We start from the raw sequence: 22348 nt of genomic DNA on the forward strand, positions 1-22348 counted from the left end.
CCTGCACCTCACCTGGGCAGCTCAGTAAAGCTGGCCCTGGTGGCAAAGGTGTACATGAGCTTACCCCAAGGACATGAGAGCAGGAGAGCTGACCCTGCCCCCTTGCTAGCCAGGGTAGTGTCGGAGAGCTCACCCTGGAGGTATAGGTACAGGAGAACTGGTAGGCTGACCAACTCAGCTACAACCTAGGCCCAGATCTAGGGTTTTGAGTTGACCTATACCAACATCTACCCCATCTATGATCTGCTGGAGCATGTGAAAGGGCCGGTCCTGCAGAACCAAAGCTGCAGGATCCCCACGGCACAGGGCAACAACAGGATATCTGAAAGGAATTCCTAGGAGGATCTAGTACTGATAGTGTAGCAGAAGTCAGGGGCCTGGAAACAGACCAGTGATTCATTGCAGTGAACGTTTGCAAGTGAAGATGTGGGGACAGAGGGTGCACTGAGGAACACACCGTGACACACTCTGTCTTCCGTGGCAATATGTTTTGTTTTGCTTTTTAACTCCTATTTTATTTTATGGGTGGAGGGAGGTTGTAAGGGGGGGAATGGTGGATACGAAGGGATGAAGAGATGAGTGGGATTCAGGTGCATGATGTGAAATTCACAAAGAATCAATAAAAAGTTTTTTTGTTGTTTTGGTTTTTTGTGTTAATGTTTACATTAGTATGTGCGCGCGCACGGGCTTGGGAAGTAGCAGCAACACCACACCTGCTGTCAGGGCTCTTTCTTATCTATGAAGCACTCATTCCTCAGCTCAGAGCTTACATTCACTCACTTCCACAGTCCCCTCCCCCACTAAGTAAAGCGTCCCTTTCAGCTCTGCCAGGTCTGACCCCCTCTCTCCTTGCTCCCATGTCCCCTTCTGAAGCTGTCCAGGGCAAAGGGTGGGTCCCTCTCAGGAAGGGGAGGCTGGGAAAAGCTGGCAACCGCCTAGATCTGGTCAGGCTGCTGTCCAGAGATTGGTTGTCTGTAACAGGGTTTTAGCAGAACCTTTGTATCTGGCATGAATCTGGAGTGGTGGCCTCTAAGCTTTGAGGTAGCCTTTTGTCACTGATCATTTTCTGGAATTTTATGGAGTTAGTCTTTTGAAGGGTTCTCATAGCCTTTGCAAGACAAAGCCTGGCAAACCAGGATGAGAACTGCTTAGGAGATGAGTCTTTTAAGACAACCCCTAGATCAGATAAGAAGCTTTAGTGTGTGGAAATTGACTTATGCCTTTTGTATAACAATAAAAAGAGTTAAGCCTGGAGCTGGGGGAGGGCAGAGCAGGTGGGGAGAGCCACATAGCGGAGACAAAGTGGCAGGGGAGTCAGAGTATGGGTCGCTCAGAAGCCATCCCCAGAAAAAAGGCTAACAGGCATATACTATACAGATGTCTCCAAGTCCCCGAAATAATTGTTCCTTTCAGACAAACTTTCTGGAAGCTTTTCCCTGCTCTGGTGACCAATGTTTCCTTGGGTGACAGTTCTGTAGACACAGGCAAAGAGCACGGTGCCAAGAAAGGTACTCAGTCCTTCCCTCTCACCTCCACAGCCAGAGTCCACACCATCCAAAGCTGGTGGGATTGGAAGCAGCCTGCCACCCTCTTGCCTGGACTGCAAGGGCTTGGCTTCTCACGCAGAGGCCAGGGGCCACCAGACAACTCTACCTTGGTGTTCTCTCTGGACATATTCAAGTGCTGGTAGGACCCCTTGTTTTTCTTCCTTACTAGGGTTGGACTTCAAGCCCAGGACGAGTGGGAAGCAAGTATGGAAATCACAAGTTCTGAAGGCCCAGTTCTGAAGGAAAGTGAGGGCTTGCCAGAGCTCCACACTCTTCATTGCTAGGATACAAGGCCTCGCTGGGCAGCACGATCATACTATCCACCATACCACCGACCCTGTACTCTCTCCCTTTCTCTCTCCTCTGCTCACAACATGTATAAACACATTGCCCATGGCCTAACACATCAGCCACAACTTATACACACGCACCCCCATATTCATTACTCACACACACCCAGTGTTACACCCCTCACATGTACATAAACATATCCCAACCACAGCTTGCACACACATACACACACACACACACACACACACACACACACACACACACACACCACACGGCTCATTGGTCAGTGGTGAACAGCAACGATCCACCTAGTGAGCTTTCCCAGGAGAGCCCAGCCTGGCCACCCTCATAGACAGTGTGGGCTGATCCACCTCAAAGCAGAAAGTCAATGTCTGAGAAGACTGACTTCATTAGATCATGTGTGCATCTGTGTGTGGGCCTCTGTGTGTGTGCACACACCCTATAATTATAGCTGTGCACCTGCATGCCCAGTTTGTAAAGTGCTAGGGATAGAACCCAGAGCCCCGTGTATGATCTACTAAACTTCATCCCCAACCCTGAAGGTATCACACTTCTGTAGAGCCAAGCACAAGCCACCTGCCACAGGCACATTGTCAGGATACTGGGTCATGAGTTCTTGGCCAGAGGCCTGACCAGCATGAACAGTGCATAGTTCGTCCTAAACTCAATCGGAGTGGCTGGTTCTTATGTGAAGGTCTCATAACACATCCAGCAGTCCTTTGAGTTTGCCTTATGCATGTTTCTATACTGGCTCTTGACACAGCTTGAGGTCCAAGCCTGCAACAAGTGGCCTTTGGTGCTTATCCATACTGTGGTGAAGGTTGAATAGCCCCTCCAAGCAGAGGGCGCAACACTCAGTGTTGACTGGTGTTCTGAGCTGTAACTACTAGAGTATATAGCAGCATATGTCCCAAGGCCCGAGAACTCCTGGTCTGACATTTGGTTCTAAGCAGAAGGTGATTCTTGATTAAAGATCAGGGGAAAGAGAAAAGTCCATTTTGTGCAGCTGTCTGTCTCACTGTCCCCTCTGAGGTACCAGCAGTGCGCAGCTCAGACTGTTCTTCCAGAGAACTTTCTGTGGGAGTGTTCAGCCTTTCCCAAGCCCTCTGCATGTCTCAGCCAACAATGGAGTAGGGCAGGCACCAGATATGGCCACTAGACAGAACCCCAAGAACCTTCTGCCCCTTTTACTATGTGGGGCAAGTAAAGCAGCCCTTGGCAGACCTTACATCTACAGAGGCCTCAATCTGGTGCCAATCCAGAACTTAGCACCATCAGCTCCTATTGGTTATCTGCTACCCAGTCTTAAAGACTGAAGACTGGGCAAACTGGTGTCAGGAATGGTGTGGGGCTGTGACAGATGTTGCATACGTGGGAACAAGATGATGGACAGACTAGAATTCTGAGCAACAGCAGTAATCCCATCCTTCTGGAGATTGAGGCAGGAGGATGCTCAGCTTGAGGTCAGCCTGAGCAATAGAATGAATTCAGGGAGACAGAGTTAAAGGCAGAGACAGAGAGTTTTAATCTCTGTCTCTTTAGTCCATGAAACATATTAAAGTAGTAAGGCAGACTATTGAAGACCATCCTAACAAGTGCCCACCCTTGTGGGATTGTAGGTGGGGTATTGGTCTCAATTCTCAATTCAACATGAACTAATAGTGGTTTAGAGCCAAGGGATAGAAGACTTGGTGGATGAAAAACCTAAAAAAGAAAACATCAGAATGCAGAGGACACTGGCAAGCCAGGGTCCCTAGATGTCACCTGAAGGATGCAGATGAGGAACCTGCTCAGATATGGTGTGGAGTCTCTTTTTTTTTAAGATTTATTTATTTATTATATGTAAGTACACTGTAGCTGTCTTCAGACACTCCAGAAGAGGGAGTCAGATCTCGTTACGGATGGTTTTGAGCCACCATGTGGTTGCTGGGATTTGAACTCCAGACCTTTGGAAGAGCAGTCGGGTGCTCTTACCCACTGAGCCATCTCACCAGCCCAGGTGTGGAGTCTCTTAATAAACTTACATAGCAGAGTCCAGAGGAAGAACCCAAAAGAGCCCAGGTTTCCGAGCCAAACTATAATATATGGTTAAACCATGAGTCTTTGTCACCTTAAAGGTGATTCCTGTAAGGACTCAGCAAGAAAGGAGACAGAGATCATGGCATGGCCATGGTTGCATGGCTGGGAAATGTCAGCCAATCCTCTGAGGAGCTGCAGAGTGAAGGGGGACGCGGCTGGGAACTGGAGGAGCCACTGCCCTCATTAGAACGTGGAGAAGAGCTTGGTCTAACTCTGTTCCTATCCCAATATTTTTAGAACTTGCAAGTGAAGAATTAGATATTCAGCTGAAGGCATAACTGAGCACTGTGTGGCAGGCATGGACTGATGCTTTTGAAAGCTTAGAGCAGACTGGAGAAAGAAAAAAAAAAGGATTCCAAAGTAGAATTTTTAATCAAAAGAAGAGAAGTGTAAAAATGTACAAAATTCTCCACCTACTCATTAAAGAAATGGGAAAAGTTGCTCAGGGAGAGCAAAAGTGTGGAGCCCGATGGTCTTGCTACAGTCAGGAACCATCCATTCCCAAGAAGGAAGAATGATCACAAAAGTATCGGCAAGATCACCCAACAGCCCCTCTGTCACAGGCCTGCAGTTTCCGGGGGCCTTAGAGACAAATTTATTTCAGGTGTTGGGGAGGGAAGGGAACAGGGGTGCTGTCGCTTGCTCAATCCCATATCACACAGCTAGCTTCCCACTCCACCACTTCACTCCTCAGCGGCCTATGTAGTCTTCCCCAAGCCTCAGTGCTATAATGGCATAGCTGTATGTCTGCCTACACTGCAGAGGGTCCCTGTGAGCTTTTAAAGCTAGGCAGACCCACTGTGGGAACCAGTCCAGATTGTCCCAGATACTACAGTTCCCCACAGAACTGGACGGGGCTGTGTGTCTTGCTCCTTACACAATACCTGAATGTGGACAGCGTGGTCCTCAGGCATGGATAGACCTGCTGAAGGCACACCCTCCCCCACTGGGGGCCATGCAGCAAGATCACGGACAGAATTCTTGGAAACATCCCGGACACCTTCCCTTGCCTCAGACTTCAACAATCCTACAATAATCACAACAGGATACTGGTATACCAAGCCTGCTGCCCAGTTTCGTGCTTCACCGGGAAGAGATCCAAGGCTGAGTAAAACAAAGTAAGCTCGGTGTTACACCCTTTAGGAATTTCAGGTCCATTTTATCTGCCAATTAAAAAGTTTAAAGATGGGGGGTCGGGCAGGGCTCGTGGATCCCAGACACAGTAGACAGCAACAGGCACAGGGAAAGTACCTACCAAGCAGCCAGGGGATTCCAAAACTGAAACCCAGTCCTCTGAGAGGTCTTGGGTTTTTTTTTTTTTTTAAGTGGTTTTGGTGGTACAGAGTGGAGGCATATTCTACAACACTGCCACTTCTCGTTTTCTTTCTGCCTCCTTCTCCGTAGTGTTCTCGGAGCTGAGTGGAGTGCTCAGCACTTACTTGCTACCAGCACTTCAACCCGTTAGGACTGTGCTGCTCTGGGGAATGGAGGTTTTGATCAACAGCCCCTGGGCTGAGGGGAAACCCTTCCTCCATTTCCTACCTCTAGCCAGAGCTTGACTGAGATCCTGTGTATGGCAGGCCAGACTCCTGCAACACCCCCCAACTTCTTACACAAAGTTTCCCTTTGTTATTGTTATCATGAGTTTTGAGTGCTTTTAAGGGCCTTATGGGGCTAAAAGAGTGGATCAGCAGTCAAAGAGCTCTGGACGCTCTTCCAGAGGACCTGACTCTGATTCCCGGCACCCACATGACGGCTCACAACCCTCCTGTTCCAGGAGATCCAACGCTTTCCTCTGACCGGTGTTGGATACAGCATGTATGTGGTGCACAAGCCATACATGCAGGCAAAACACCCATACACATAAAGATAAAAATGGAACATTTTTAGCTGTAGCCCAGTGGCTGAGCACTTGCCTAGCGTGTTCTAGTATCTGACTATAGACACAACACCTCAGAAGAGAGGAGAAGACTGGGGTGGGGAGAAGGGAGCTACTTCTCTTGACAGCTTTTTGCCCAAAATAACAGCCTCAAGATTCCCTCTTACTGGCCCTTGGTCCTGTGAAGGCTCTATGCCCCAGTATAGGGGAATGCTAGGACCAGGAATGGGAGTGGGTGGGCTGGGGAGCAGGGGGGAGGGGATAGGGGATTTTCTGAGGGGAAACTAGGAAAGGGGATAACATTTGAAATGTAAACAAAGAAAATATCTAATTAAAAAAAAGATTCCCTCTTACTTTCTAATTCAAATGACATTTTAAAAATGCTGCAGGCAAGATAATACCCATAGTTCCCTTGGTTCCTCTGCCCTCTACTGGTGAGGTCTCACCCTTGAAAACTTTCCCTTCCCACCAAAGTCTGAGTGTGCACACAGGACACTCCCACAGGAACGGGCGTGTGCATTCTGGTCTCCCCCAGCAGGAGGGGAATCCTGTTGGTCTGCATGGGATAGAGTGGTGACTTCACAGACAAATCCCTGTTCTAAAAATGTGATGAGGCCAAGAAAGAGAGAAAGCCAACAAAGCGGCTGGAGGTGCCCTTGCTGGCTGAGCACGGCCTGCAGGGAGGGGCCCACGGGTTCCAATCACACCCGGTAGAGCCCATGTTGCAAGTGATGGGGCCCTATCCCTGCTGCCTTAGTTAGGGTTACTTTCCCTGTGAGAAAGCACCATGACGAAAAGCAGCTTGGGGAAGGGAAAGTGAAGGGACTGAGGTAGCAGAATAAGCTCCATTTTGTTGAAGACTCCATTCTAAGTTAATTTGCCCTTAGAGAGGCATGGCCACTACCCTGTGAGGTCTGAGAAAAAGCATGAAATGTCCCTGGCAGTTGCAAAATAGACACAGCAGCTGCAGCGAGCTGATAACAAGAGAGTGGACTAAGAAAACATAAATCAGCTGGGCAGTGATGGCATATGCCTTTAATCCCAGCACTTGGGAAGCAGACGGATTTCTGAGTTCGAGGCCAGCCTGGTCTACAGAGTGAGTTACAGGACAGCCAGGGCTACACAGAGAAACCCTGTCTTGAAAAAAAAAAACAAAACAAAACAACAAACAAACAAGAAAGAAAGGAAGGAAGGAAGGAAGGAAGGAAGGAAGGAAGGAAGGAAGCATAAGTCTTTCCTAGGTCAAGATGCTCCTTTTGGAAGTGTGGTCGCTCCTTGTGGTATAACCAGGGTGCTGTAAAACAATTAGCTTCAAGACCAACATTCCTTTACCCTCTCATATAACGACAAGGCTTAGAAACCCCTGCCTGCAGCTTTTCCCTGTATAAACCCCCTTCACCTACACCTCGGGGCCCATTCTCCTATCCCGTTACATCAGGAAGGTGTGTGGCCCAAGTTCAAGCTTGAATAAAGACTTACATGTGCTTGCATGGGAGTTATGGTTCCAGGTGGTCTCTGGGGTTTTCCTAGTCTGGGTACCACAAAAGACACACTTCACTTCAGCTTCCCCATCATTGTCTGCCATTAATGGAAGTCTGGGCAGAAATTGAACCAGTAATTTGTTTCTCTTCCTGTTGCGGTTATGCAAAATAAATCTTTCACTTCTCATTATTACTTGTCGTTTTAGTGGTGTGGGAGTCAAGGCCTAGGCTCTGTCTCTAACGGCACCTACCACAGAGGGAGCATAGGAAGAAATCAGTGAGAAGATAGATTCAGGAGGAAGCCAGAGATAGAGGGCTCAGGGGCACAAACCCCAGGGGCTCATTGCCTTCATTCAGTCTTCTACCTCCTACCATCTCCCATTGATTAAATCAGAACCCTCAGGATCTAACTGTTTACAAACGCCTCACCTTGAGTTTTACTAACCTGCCAGGTATTTCCTGACCTAATCTAGTTGACAACCATCAGGCACCCTAAAATCTGTTTGGGAGAAGAGTTTCCATGTGGGTATTCATTTGTGGATCTGAGGAACCATTTACTGGATAATTGTGCTATCCAGATAGTTGGAGCTGGACCTCTGGGATGACTCAGCAGATGAAGGCACTTGCCTAGCAAGCCTGAAGATGTCGATGCCATTCCAGTAACCCACCGAAAGGTGAAAGAACAGAGTTAAGCCCGCAGAGCTGTCCTCCTAGCCAATGTTGGGATAGACACCGAGCTTCGTACGTGATGAACCGTGACCACAGTGGAGGTGTGGGGGTTGGGGAGACAGTAGAAACAGCACAATAACTTGGCAGAGTTGGAGTTTTCCTGTTTCCTTCCACAGTGGCTTGCTATTCCCCACCCCTTCTGCACCCCCACATCCACTGAATATCCCATCAGCTGTGCCTTCTGCCCCACTGGGAGCAACTTCAAGAAGCTCTGACTGCAATATCCTGAGTTCCACCCTTCTTTCTCCTGTGGCCCTAGGCTGAGAGAAGGCAAGAGCCATGCAGTGTGACTCACAACCCTGGCATCTACTAATCATAGTCCTAGGGAATATTTTATCATCCGTCCCTACTATGTGGAGGGTTTGTTTCTCTGTGTTTCTTATATTTACCTTATACCCAATTGCCAAACATGTCTTCCTGGTTCCAAGAGTCTAGTAAACAGCTCTGGGGCCTTTCCTGGGCTTGGTTTAGTTTTGTTTTGCTTGGTTTTGTTCTTGTTGTTTACCCACTCGCTACTTACTGCTCAGTCTAGCCTGGAACTTGCTGTATAGACCAGGCTGGCTTCAGACTCACAGAGATTCCCTTGCCTCTGCCTTCCAGAACTTAGAGATGTGTTGTAAGTATATGCCTTTGTTTTGTTTTGTTTTTGTTTTTTCAAGACAGGGTTTCTCTGTGTAGCCTTGGCTGTCCTTCTCATTTTGTAGACCAGGCTGGCCTCGAACTCAGAAATCCTCCTGCCTCTGCCTCCCAAGTGCTGGCATTAAAGTCGTGAGCCACCACTGCCCGGCAAGTATATGCCTTTTAAAGGTAAATTGTTTTCACTTGCGCAGAAGACACCATGACAAGTGGCCGGTGTTGGCAAAATAGTTATTGCCTTTATTACCAATAAAGGTTTAAAATGTATCCTTTATTGTGGTACATGGTTCAGTAACAAGCGAGCTGAACATGAATTAATTCGTGACATTTTTCTTAACTTCTACACACCCATTAGGCAAGAAGTCACATGCTTTATGCAATAAAATGTGAGAGGTAGTTCCCATTAAATAGTACTCCCATTAGAAGAATCAGTCCAGAGCCCACAGAGGTCATGTGGCAGAGTGACCTCCAGAGACTTCAAAGCCAAGGCTACTAGGAATGCTGTGACTTCAGCTATGCTCCCTGTGGGGTCACACACGTACTAAGGAAAGCCAGCCTGAGGACACAGGGCCTCCCTGCAGAGAAGACAGAATGCAGGCCTCCAGCTAAGGACCGTCACAGCCTGGCCTGCAGCAACTGGTCTGTGTGTGGCTCTCTCTGGGCATCAGCTTGAGTAGTGTCCAGAAAGTGGTAAACGGCCCCTTGCACTGTGTCTTCGAGGGCACCAAGCAAATCCTGAGGTAAAAGCTATTACCAGTAGCTTAACTGGGCTTTGAGAATCACAGCCTCAGACAGCTCCAGCTGGGACCCAATCTCTTGCTCTCCAAACAGCCTGGGAACTGCCATGTGGCTTCCCACTTTCTGGAAGAAGTAGAGACCAAGCCTTGGTCCAAAGCAACTAATGTACTAAAATCTGGCCTGTTGGCAGCCTTACAACAAGTGGAGAAATACAACCAGGTCAAAAAAGATCCAACACTTACCCAAGCTCAGCTACCAACACTGTGGCTGGCAGCAGCCCCGTGTGTTTCTCGACTTCAAGACCAGGTTAGTAGGAGCATTCTCCTACTGGGAAATTACTCACTCCCACGGGAGGCTGCTGAGGGCATGTAGGTATCCACATCTAACCTAGTTAATCCTGGTGGCTTTGCGGGATGCACAATTCGCCTTTTGGTCTCCCAGAAGCCAATGGCTAGTTTTTATGCTGGTGGGTTACTCAGTCGCTGCCATCCTGTCCTGCTGAAGGAGCTCAGCCTAGCTGGGTACCACGCAGCAGGCAGAGCACAAGGTCAGCTCTCCGGGATCCCAGCACCAGCGCCTGTCCCCAGGGGACTCCTCTTCCATACCAATATGAAGACATCTTACAGACTTTGAAGATTTGCCTGGAAAAAGGAACTCCACAACAGAAGATGAGGCCATCTGCTAGGCCAGCCAGGGGTCCTATGGACGGACAGCTGAGAGCCCTTTGAGATAAAATAGCTCGCTTAGAGGGGACAAAGCCAGCCAGTTCCCTTAGCAGAGTGAGTTCCCTAATATAGCTCTCCTGTCTCTGGGCTGTGATTTCCTTATGGCCAGGGAAGTAGGGCAGTAATGAACGCTGCTGCCACTAGAGGGCGCATAGGATCCTGGGTTGGGGAAGCAGGGAGGAGGAGGGCTCAGAGGGCTCAGGAAGGCAAGTGGGGTACAAAAGGGAGCTGGGAGAAGGAGGTCTGTAGAAGAGCCTCTAGAAGTGGGGTGGGGGGAAAGCAGCCAGAAGGAAGAAGACAGGAGGAGGCATATGAGATAAAGCTCCCTGGGAGCTGAGCCAAGAATCCCAAGGATGCAGAGGTCATCCGAGGGCAGAGGACAGATAAAAACCAGACACCACCTAATGGGATGGGGGGAGGTACTCCCACCATAGCTGGAGAATCCAGAGACCCTATCTCCCATGAGTTCTGATATCATGAAGACTTTATTGAGGAGACTGGGCTCTACTAGGAGGCCAGAGGCCACACAATCTGTACAAAGGGCGTGGAGACTCTTGGCAGAGTTCTGGCCCCTTTCTTCTCTGCGTCTTTAGGAAACCAGAAAAGGAGCCAAACTGCTGTGAAATCCCCATAGCCCTCAAGAATAGTTTCTACTTTAGTTAAGAATAAGTTTCGGGGAGGTTCCAAGGCTTTGCTTGTGCAGATCAGGCTAAAGGCCGAGTTCAGAGGAGGCCGACGAGAACCTGAGTCCCTGGCCTGCAGTCTTTTGACTTTGGCGTCCTCTCTGGAAAAAAAAAAAAGATTTCTGAGCAGGAAGTCAAGTGTGGCCACTTTTCTGAGGTGCTGGAGGAACCTTAGTCTGTGTGTGAGCAACAAGTGTGGCCATCAGCGCCTGAGCGCTTCAAGGCTGAGGCTACCGTCAAAAACAATACATTAAAACCATTCACCTACCCATTTCCAGAGACAAGGTTCCTTCATGCAGGACCCAATGTGTATAAGTTCAAAATCAGATATGGCAACAGTATCAGAAATATAAGATCTTGCAAGTTTTACAGAGAAGACTTTGGGGGGAGGGGGCGAGCAACCTTGTACCAATTCTCAAACACACTGTGTAAGAGGAGAAGAAATAGAGGATAAGGGAGTTATCATCCAGGAGCTGGAGGGTTCTATCCGTGCAGTCTTGGCAAACATGGACAGCCTGCAGCCCTTTGTTACAGAACACTTCATTGTATTTCCCTATAAAAGCAAGTGGGAGAGGGTTTCCCACCTGAAGTCTAAACATGAAGAAATCATCCTGACCCCCTGACCCGTTTGTTTTTACTTTGTATATAGAGATGAAATGGTTTGCTGAAGACCTGCCTTCAGGAAACCAGCAGATGATATTCCTCTTGAGCTGGTCCTAGCTGGGAAGGAAGCAGAAGAAGCCACAATGATGAAGTGGAAACGGAAACTCGTGGAGGAGCCCAGCTCCCCTAGCAGGCCAGGGTCACACGGGGCCAAGATGGAGACTTCTAGTGAAGCTTCCAGCAATAAGAAGCCTCTGAAGGAGAGCAAGAGGAGCAGGGACGAAGAAGCCCAGCAGGAATACCAGGATCCCCCAGCTTCTAATGCCATTGCTGTCAAGGAACAGGGTGCTATGTTGGGGCATGGCCTACAAGGCTTGGTTGTCCCTCCACTGCAACACAGCAGTCCACCACCCCTGAAAGAGCCAGGAGCCAGAGGCTTCTTGAGGTTTCTAAATGCTCTCTTCCCGTTCCAGTACTTCTTCAAGAAGAGCAGTCAGTGAGCCTTCCAGGACCACAGCACGGGGCAGGGGTCAGCATAGAAAAGATGTCCTCTTGCAGTAACTCCCCCTGAGCTACCACACCTTTTTTGCTTTTGTTTTATTTTTTTTTTCTTGCATTTATTTTGAGACAAGTGTTATTGTATACAGCCCAGGCTGGCTTCAGTCTGTGCCTCGGCTCCCAGTGCACTCTCACGTGCCATCCTTTTCTCCTGACCCCGGTCAAGGTCATGGGGACAAGGGTACCAGACCGAGTCCTCCCATGAGTTTATCCTGTTGTTTGCCTTTGGTGTTTCCTATGCAAACCAGTAAGAACAAGGCTAGAGAGATGGTAATTGAGTGCACACTGATATTGCAGAGGGCCTGAGTTTGGTTCTCAGTACTCATGGCAAGCAACCTGTACCTCAGCTCTATCAGGATGGCCTGGCGCTTTCTGGCCTCTGCAGAAACTTACGCGCCCCCCCCCACGCCCTGTACCCTCATAATCGGAAGAGCAAAACAAAACAATACTAAGAAGGGCCAGAAAGGCATCTTGATGATAAAGCATCCGCAGCCAGACCTGACAACCTGAGTTCAGCCTCCATGTATGTACCATGGCATGTGCCCCACACAGAATAAAATGTACTTTTATTAAAAACTTCAAAATAAATAAGTAAATGAAACACTAAAAAAAAAAAAAAAAAAAAAAAAAAAGAAGAAGAAGAAGAAGTTTCTGTTTCCTAAACCTAAGCCCTACAAAACATGTTTTTCCACCTGCACTAAACTCATGACCCCATGACGTATGTGCCCTCTCTCTTGCAAACTATGTCTTCCGGATACTTTGATCTATAGCCATGACCACCCCATAAAGTATGGGTCCCTTCCCACATGGCAAATGTTCCTTCTTCTATCTTACCTGTCGAGGTATTTTTTTTCCCTAACTACCAATTATCTTACCCCTGTAAAGATACTTACAGATTTTTTTTTTAATTAACCTTCTGGCTCTTCCCATAAAAGAGACATCATAAAGCCAGTGTGGAGCTGTTCCTAAAAGCCGGACTTAGGGTAAGACAGCTGAGGTCAGTCCTGGGGGAGGGGGCGCCTCTAAAATAAGCATGCTTCAGTGGGACGATCATGGATTGGCTCCTTCTCCTCACAGACTTGGGCTAAACATTGCACGAATAAAAAAAGGCTTGCTTTAATTAATAGGGCCATGATGATTTGAGTCGATAGTTTTCGCCTCTCATCTTTGGTATCGACAATCTTTACATCTGTTGGGTGGAGGGGCCGCAGACTTGACCATAGAGAGACATGAAGTGTGAGGTCTGCTGCCTGCCCCAGCACACACACACTGGTGCGTGTGCGCATGCGCATACGCGTGCATGTGCGCGCGCGTGCCTCAGTTCCCCCATCTCAGTACGTTCTGGTGACTGACTCTCTCATGCTGAGGAGAAGCTTCTGCTGCTGCAGTGGTGGTGCAGAGGTACAGGACTCAGTGCAGAGCAGGAGGTGCTGTCTACAATGTCCTCAGAATGAAGCTTCTGCGCCTTCTGCTTCATTGGCCTACAAGATCACTCCCTCCCTGGCTCTTGTTCAAGTTCTTGCGTAAGGTTCCCCGAAGCAGATGCCTCATCCGCACTTCAAGTTCCCTTACTCGCAGCCAACCACAGTCCCAACGTATCAAATAGAACATTCCAGGGACAATTCGAGGGATTCTGGCTAAACCACCCTAGCTACATTCTCAGTGAAGGTAGGCCAGAGAACTCAGGCCAGATGGGAGTGGGGATTTTGGAGGGCTAGGATATGGCCCCGTAAGATACGGAGACTAGTCAGGGTGATCAGGTGGGGAGGGTTGAGGGAAGCAGGCCTTGACATACTGACTCAGCAGGGAATCTAAGGGTATCTTAAAGGAAGTTAGTACCCTGGTGGACCCAGGAGAACATTCTGGAAGTAAGGCTACTGGAATTTCACCATGACCACACACCTGCATTCCTCTTAGTAAAGAATAGCAACTTCCTGGATGCTCATTCAAGGTTGGCTCAGCCCCGGGCAGAGGGAACAGCTGAAGAGGGAGGCACAAGTGGGCAGAGGGCCCCAGCCAGCACCTTGCCCTCTGCTTTGGAGGCATTGAGAATCTGTCTCCAAGCTAGCACCATGGACAGGAGGCCAAGCCCTACCTCACACAGTCCCAATCATTCCCAAAACAGCCGGTGAGGAGATGGCACAGGTAGGACAGGAAAGAGGGCTGGGATCTCTGAGACTTGACTTAGGAAATAATTGGGAAGCAACAGAACCTTCTTCCTATGACTATGACATTGTGTTATGAGGTTCTTTCTCACCACAACATTCCACCCCAACCCCACCCCCATTGCCATGGTTTGGTTTGGTTTTTTGTTGTTTTTTGTTTGGTTTGGTTTGGTTTTTCAAGACTGGATTTCTCTGTACAGCTCTGGTTGTCCTGGAACTCACTCTGTAGACCAGGCTGGCCTCGAACTCAGAAATCCGCCTGCTTCTGCCTCCCAAGTGTTGGGAGAAAAGGGATGCGCGCCGCCACTGCCCGGCCACTGCCACAATTTGCTGGTAGGCAGACAGATGGAGAAGGGGATATGACTAGGGAATCAAGGTAGTGACCTTCCAAGATGACAGGCTTCTCCCTCATCCTCTGGACCTGAGCTGACAAAAGCCAAACAGCTTAAAGCACAGATCTTGCAGGCTTTTGTCTCTCAAGGCAGACCCCTTGCTGAAGGACTGACAAGTCCCAGGCCAGATCCGGAAGTTACAGAGCAGTTGTGGGTCAGTCAAGCATCCTTCCTTGAAACCAACCAATTCTGAACTGGGAGTCGGGTGGGAAGTCTTTAGAGATGCTAAAAACTTCAGCCCTTGGGAAGAGACTGGATTGTTTCCGATACCCAAGCAGAGGGTCATTCTCTATGTGTCTGATAAGTGTCCATGTCTCCTCGCCTTCAGGAAACACCTTCCTTTATCTACTGATTCTGTCTGCTCTGTCGTGTTGGAAATTTCTCCATTGCTACCTGTTACTTGAGATTTTCCTGCCTTTTTGTTATTTTTTAAATTAATAAATTAATTAATTCACTTTATATTCCAATAGAAGCCCCCCTCCCTCCTCTTCTCCTATCCCCCCCCCACACACACACACATCCTCATTCCCCCTTCCCCCGGGTAACAACCAGCCCTAGCACATCAAGTCTCATCAGGACTAAATAGGCAGAGAAAATGAATCCTATCAAGACTGCATCAGTTGCATTTAAAGTACACACCAGAGATTTGTGCCCACTGGAGGCTAAAATCTAATATGAGGTGAGACAAGAAACTCATACTGGTACAGTAAGGTGCCAGGTGTTCCTATGGTCCCAGGAGGCTCACCTAGGGACAGGAAGGACATAAGGGAGGTGAGGAAACACACTGTAAGTCACTTCAGCACAAAGATTGGGAACAGCCTGTGCAAAAGCCCGGAGGTAGCTATATAAAATGAGAGGAAGCTCTTTTTTTGTTGTTTTGGGATTTTTTTGTTTTTGTTTTGTTTTGTTTTGTTTTGTTTTTCTGAGATAGGTTTTCTCTGTGTAGCCCTGGCTGTCCTGGAACTCACTCTGTAGACCAGGCTGGCCTCAAACTCAGAAATCCACCTGCCTCTGCCTCCCAAGTGCTGGGATTAAAGGCGTGTGCCACCACTGCCCAGCGAAAGAGGAAGTTCTTAAGGGAGGTTCCTGGGGCGACTGTGCTTGAGCCACAAGTGTTATATGAGCACTTTGTAGGGGTGGGAGTCGGGTCTATAAACCTGGGGACTTGCAGAGGTGTATCACTGTCTTGAACCAGTTATCAAACAATTCTTCTTTAAGGTAAATGAGAAAATACCTTTTTTTCTGAGGCAAATGCGAGTGACCAGAACCAAGGACTGTATAGTGAGGTCACCCAGAATGGCATGCTTAGCTGGGCGGTGGTGGCGCACGCCTTTAATTCCAGCACTCGGGAGGTAGAGGCAGGGGGATTTCTGAGTTTGAGGCCAGCCTGGTCTACAGAGTGAGTTTCAGGACAGCCAGGGCTACACACAGAAACCCTGTCTCGAAAAAAAACCAAACCAAACCAAACAAAAAAACTCAGTTACATAACTATGTTTTTGTTTTAATCCCAGATGTGAGATAAGCTGCTGGTTCACGCAGGTGATTATAATTTGCCTCCTCGTGTACTAGGTGTGCGACCATTTCATTCTGGAGACTCTGGAAAGGGTGGAGAGGAGAGCGCCCTGAGAAAGTCTGAGGCAGTTGCTGCTTCCCCTATTGCTCCTGGCTGCTGTCACTGCTGTTTGTCAAGTGTTCATGAACAAAGAGAGGAGGAGGCCACGTTGGAGTTCTGATTATTAGTATTAAGGTTAATTTAAGGTTAAATTAAGATTATTAGTATTATTAGTATTAGTATTAAGGAACTCAACATTCCTAATCAGCAGGAAGTAGTCTAAAGAGGTCAACACCCCCTTTCCCCTCTAACCTTCTTCCTCTCCTACCTAGTGTTGTTGGGGATTGGAAGGGAGGGAGGTATAAGAACCCAACAAAATAGCTTAAAACAAACAAACAAACAAAAACCCCACAAGTAACAAGTGGTACTCTATGTGCTGATAGGCAAAATGAGAAACTTGACTTCTAATGCCTTAGAGGAGACAGCAGGGTACAAAGGAAGAAATACACTCTTACAGGATATCAGTAAAAGGTTTGCTGTGGCCACTACCTCTGGGTTGTCTCCTGCTTTGCTCCCAGAGGGGATTCACTGGTTTTGCGGCTGCTTCTTCCTATATTCTGTCGAAGAAGAAGAAGAAGAAGAAGAAGAAGAAGAAGAAGAAGAAGAAGAAGAAGAAGAAGAAGAAGAAACAGAAGAAGAGGAGGAGGAGGAAGAGGAGGAGGAGGAGAAGAAGAAGAGGAAGAAGAAGAAGAAGAAGAAGAAGAAGAAGAAGAAGAAGAAGAAGAAGAAGAAGAAGAAGAAGAAGAAGAAGAAGAAGAAGAAGAAGAAGGGAGTTGTTGTTGGGAGGATGGCTGAGCAATTGGAAAAAGTTCGAGTGGAAATGGAGGGATCTGAGAGGCAACTGGGGAGGTTAAGGTAGAGATGGAAGCACTTGGGAAGTGAATAGCACAAAAAAAGACAGAAATAAAAGGTTCAGAGTAAGTGAGCAGAAGCGTCCCGCAGGATGAAAGAGCCAAGCCAGCTGGGCTAGAGCCAGGTCTGGCACCCAGTACTTTCAGTTTCAAGTCCCCACAGCCCCTGGGTGTGGAACCGAAACCAGGGAAGGCCATGCAGGGCGACAGGGTCAAAAATAAATGGCTGGTTTCGAAAGAAAGTGTTAATCTTGAACAAACCGAGTCGCAGGAAAGGCAGCCTCTGGTTACAAGATCCCCGCCTCTAGCTTTCTCAGTAGCACAAGGGCTTAAGTTTGGTAAATGTGGTCATTTGAAATTGTGACCAAGCCACTAAAAACCTCAGAGTTCAACATGCCAGGTGCATTAACTCCGAGAAATACAGTACTTTCCACAGGAGAAGCAAGCAAGTTTCTGTCGGCAATGGAACACCTAGGCTTTGCAGAGTTTGCAGAAGCTGTAGTAGGGTTGGGTGTCGGGGGTGGGGGTGGGGTGTCATTGGATAAGTGAGTGTAGGTCCAAGAGGGACATCTGAGGTAACTTTTTGCAATAGGAAGTGGCTTTGGGGTACTGGCTAGAAGGCCCACAGGAGGAAGTTCAAGCTGTTTCAGACTGGAGCAGCCAAGACTCACCAGGTTATTAAAAGCATAATAGGATAAAAGGTGGATTATTTGTTGGCATTTCTTCTAGGCTCCTCCCAACAGTTACCTGGCAACAGCTAGGCAGGCCTGGCTTGCTATAAAAGGGGCTGTTTAGCCCCTCCTCACTCCCCTTACTACCCCCTTCTCCTTCTCTCCTCTTCCCCCTCTTTGTCCACGTGTTCCTGGCTGGCCTCCCCTCTTCTCTGTCTCTCTGTCCTTCTCTGTCTCTCTGTCTGTCTCCTCTCTTCCTAACTTCCCTTCCCATAACCTAAATAAACTCCATTGAACACTACAACCGTTGTATAGCTCTGGTACCTCAGAGGGAAGGGATGCCTCAGTGTGGGTCTGCCAATGCACCCCTCTCTCCTCAGCACACTGCACTCCACAAAACACATACTTGAACTTTATGTTCTCTCATAGAAATGATTCTTTGATTTCTAGGATGGGACAGGCACAAAGCACCCCGCTGGGTTGGTCCTGAATCATTTGCCTAGTCGCAGAAGACATCAGTCTGGTTGTTCGTCCCTGCAAACTAACCCATCTTTTGCAGGAGTGAATGGCCCACCTGTAAAGTCGGATGGCCTAAGGAGGGGACTTTCCATCTCCCCGTCATTTACAAGGTGAGGGTTTAGTTTATGAGGCTTGGGGCACCCAGAACAAGTGCTATGGGCCTCACTGCTCCCCACCCTTTTTCCTCTAAAGGATGGTCAGCCTCGGCCCCCTGCCTTGCTTCCTCTTTCAACTTCCAAGAAGTCCCTGTTCCTGTTTCTGCTGCCCCTGCTGCTGCTACCTCTGCCTAGCCAGCACAGGCAGAAGAGGGAAGAGCAGCCCCTGACTCTTCTGACTTCACTTGGAGTCCACCTCACACTCTGGCCCCAATTGCCTAGATAGTGAGCCGACTCTACCATGGTCTTACTTCTCCAGTAAGTACGGGACCCCCAGATGCTCAGGGAAGACAGTTCATGTCATATGTGTTATTTGCCAGTAATGATCTTTACAGCCAGAAGTTACAGAACCCCCCCATTTTTAGAAAGACCATCAGCTCTCACGGGTCTTCTAGTTTCAATCATGCTGACTGACTTACCTACCCTGGATGACTGTCAGCAACTGCTCCTGGTCCTCTTCACAACAGAGTGGGAGGGAGAGGATCCTGGGACCCCGCCCAGAAATTTGGTTCTGGGAGCAAATGGACTGCCTACTCTGTTCAGGCTGATATCTATCGATGCAGCCTTTCATTTGACTGGGATTTTAACGCTCCCCAAGGTAAGGAGAGGTGAGAAGCTCCGGGTCTATGGCCAGATTCTAACGGGCGGCCCACAAATTTATCTAAGGTGAGCCAGGTGATGCAGAGAAAGAATGAGAGCCTCAGAGAATATCTAGAAAGACTTTTTGAAGCCTATAGGACCTACCCTGCTTTTGACCCAGAAGCCAGAGAACACCAATAGCTGTGAACATGGCTTTTGTTAACCAAACTGCCCCTGACAGCTTCAGCCACACTGAATAGCTTTGTGGCCTGCCTCTGGCACTCAAAGCCAGTTTCTATTTGCGGTTTGAATGGCAAGACTTGCAGAGGGGTTTTAAGGGACAACTGACACACCTGCCTCAAGGATTCAAAAACTCACCCACCACCTTTGAGGCACTGCGTAAGGACTGTACTCCAGTATGTATTGTGCCTCCAACCCCAACTTGGAGACCTTCCAGGAAGGCCACATGAGAACTGAGTCAACTTGGCTACTGAGTGTCTGCTAAGAAGGTCCAGATTTGTCAACTTGAGGTCACCTACCTGGGGTACATATTCAAGGGGGGAGGGGCTGGCCAATGCATGCTGTCGGTCGCCTGGAAGCAAACCGTCCTTAGCATCCCAGCTCCATCAACCTGAAGGCAAGTATGGGAATTTCTGGAATCTGCCAGGTTCTGTAGTCTTTGGGTACCAGACACTGAGATAGCTAAACCATTAGATGAGGCCCCCAGAGGCCAAGAAGACAAAATAAAATAGATCTCTGAGATGGACATGTTTTTTTTTGTTGTTGTTGTTTTGTTTTGGTTTGTTTTGGTTTGGTTTTTGGTTTTTCGAGACAGGGTTTCTCTGTGCAGTCCTGGCTGTCCTGGAACTCACTCTGTAGACCAGGCTGGCCTCAAACTCAGAAATTCGACTGTCTCTGCCTCCTAAGTGCTGGGATTAAAGGCATGCGCCACCACTGCCAGGCTGGACATAGCTTTTAAGACCCTAAGAAGAGCCTTATTGGAGTGGTCAGCCTTAGCCCTTGAAGAAATACAGTTTTCAGCTTGGCTATTTCACCAAAGCTATTTGCAGAGCTTGCTTCCCCTTGTCTCCTGCTGCAAGCTGTTTGCAGTGCTTCTCCCCATCTCCTGCTGTCTCCTGCTGCTTAAAGAATTTTCCCTGTTAGGGGTGGTGGCACATGCCTTTAATCCCAGCACTCGGGAGGCAGAGGTAGGTGGATTTCTGAGTTCAAGGCCAGCCTGGTCTACAGAGTGAGTTCCAGGACAGCCAGATCTATACAGAAAAACCCTGTCTCTAAAAACAAAAAAACAAAAAAAACCATAAAACCAAAAAAAAAAAAAGAATTTTCCTTTTCCCTGCCAGTGTAAACAAATTCAAGACCCAACCCCTTCCCTATCTACAGGGACTGACTAAAGGTTGAAAGACCCCCAAGCTGGGTGGTCAATCACTCTGAGGAGACCCTCCCAAGGATCAGCGAGACCACGATTCGGATGCAAACAGCAAAAGGCTTTATTGGGAACACGGGTACCCGGGCGACTCAGTCTATCGGATGACTGGCGCGCCGGGTGTGGAGTTTTTATCCTTTTTATAGGGCTAGGGCTGGGGGGCAAAAAGCGCGGGTACAGAAGCGAGAAGCGAGCTGATTGGTTAGTTTAAATAAGGCTTGGGGTATTTCCCGGTCATTTGGGGAACCTGAAACTGAGGTGGGACTTTCCAGAAACTGTTGCTGGTTTCGCTTTATCTGAGTACCATCTGTTCTTGGCCCTGAGCCGGGGCCCAGGTGCTTGACCACAGATATCCTGTTTGGCCCCTGTCCCGGTATTATTCAGCCTTATTCTTTAACTAAACTTCCTTGTAACTTTTGAGAACTCAGCTCTGGTACTTTTTCATGCCTTGCAAAATGGCGTTACTGCAGCTAGCTTGCTAAGCCTTATGGTGGGGTCTTTCAAGGTTATGATGACTACAGCTGCCAGAAATAACAGTCCTTGAGAAAACTCCCCTACCCGCCTCAGTCTGAAAACCACAAACTGCTTAGATCTTGCTGACAGAGTTTTCTGCCAAATTAAAAATGTGCCGCTGCTTTGCTAAGCAATAATAAAATAACTGCATGACCCCCCTTAAAAGAGTATCAAAGAGGTGTACTTTTTACAAATCGGGGTTGACTCTCCCTGCGAGGCTGAGCAACCCTACGCGAGTCGTCGTAATAAAACCTCTTGTCATTACAGTGACCTGTCATCAAGCGGAGTTTCTGGGGGTCGAGTTCTCTACACCTGGGCCTCTGGAGATCCAACACCCTCAGAGAAAGGGGATAGCAAAAGGGGGTGCTCACCCCCTGTATAGCCCTGGCTGTCCTGGAACTCACTTTGTAGACCAGGCTGGCCTTGAACTCAGAAATCCGCCTGCCTCTGCCTCCCGAGGGCTGGGATTAAAGGCGTGCGCCGCCACACCCGGCTTGTTATTTTTATAGATACCGTTTCAGGATGGGTAGAAGTCTACCCTACAAAGAAGGAGACTCCCAATGTCCTGGCAAAGCAGCTTCTGGAGGGCCTCAGACCCAGGTATGTATGGCCTGCCTACTCAGCTTGGGTCTGACAAGCTCTAGCACAGGTGCTGGGGACCAGTTGAAAATTGCATTGTGCATCCAGACTCCAGCATTCGGGGCAAGTAAAGAGGATGAATCAGACCCTGAAGGAGACCTTGACCAAATTAACCCCTGAAACTGGCGCTGACTGAGTGTCTCTCCTTGTCTTATATAGAGCTAGGAACATCCCCTATATTTTAGGTCCCCCTCTTTTTTTTTAGATCCTATATGGGAGACCCCTCCCCTGCTGCCTAACCTCCAGTCTGATATCTTAGCAGAATATGACCAAAATAAGTTTTTTAAATCCTTGGAAGCCCTCCATAGGGTCCAGAAGCAACTCTGGCCTGCCGTGTGCCAGGTTTATGAGTCAGTTCCTCTCCCTAACCCCCACTGCTTTGAACCAGGTGAAACCAGAATCTGTCTGGATTCAGAGACACAACCACAAGACTCTGGAACCTGGCAGGAAAGGGCCTCACACTGCCATCCTGACCACACCTATGGCTGTTAAGGTGGACCGGATCTGGATACACCCCTCTCACCTTAAGTCTGCCAGCTGAGGTCCCCGCGGAGGAGCCTTCCGGGTGAACTACCACACCCTGTCAATCCGATTTGTGAAACTGCGACTCCAACACCCCCGATCCTGCTTGCTTCGCCTCGCCAGTCAGTAGCCCTCCCCCACTTACTATTTGGGTATCCACAGATAGTGCCATGCATTGTATAAAGATGGGGCTGGGATTTGATCTGACCATCTCCTTAGAATATTTTTCAGTGTCTGAGTGCCCATGGCTTGGCTTTGGGTTGTCTGTAACAACCTTGTCATCAAGTGACCAAGCCCTCTCAGTCAGTCAACGGGT

The 22348-nt window shown here is 48.5% G+C and overlaps 1 long non-coding RNA gene and 1 pseudogene across 6 annotated transcripts; both read left to right on the top strand.

The window, feature by feature from the left end:
* The first annotated feature begins 10250 nt into the window (after positions 1–10250).
* Gm6610 lies at positions 10251–12518 on the top strand (annotated as a pseudogene).
* Positions 12519–13096: 578 nt separating this feature from the next.
* Positions 13097–22055, top strand: Gm39556. 6 transcript variants are annotated; one of them, XR_003951655.1, is made up of 5 exons: positions 13097–13638; positions 18221–18290; positions 18373–18933; positions 21139–21471; positions 21899–22055. It is a non-coding gene; the product is annotated as a predicted gene, 39556 (long non-coding RNA). The 6 variants fall into 6 exon arrangements; XR_003951654.1 differs by lacking the exon at positions 13097–13638 and adding an exon at positions 17530–17664; XR_001781689.2 differs by lacking the exon at positions 13097–13638 and having other exon boundaries at positions 17779–18290.
* The last annotated feature ends 293 nt before the right edge of the window (positions 22056–22348 follow it).

The sequence above is a fragment of the Mus musculus genome, chromosome 15 (assembly GCF_000001635.26).
Source record: "Mus musculus strain C57BL/6J chromosome 15, GRCm38.p6 C57BL/6J".
Lineage (NCBI taxonomy): Eukaryota > Metazoa > Chordata > Mammalia > Rodentia > Muridae > Mus > Mus musculus.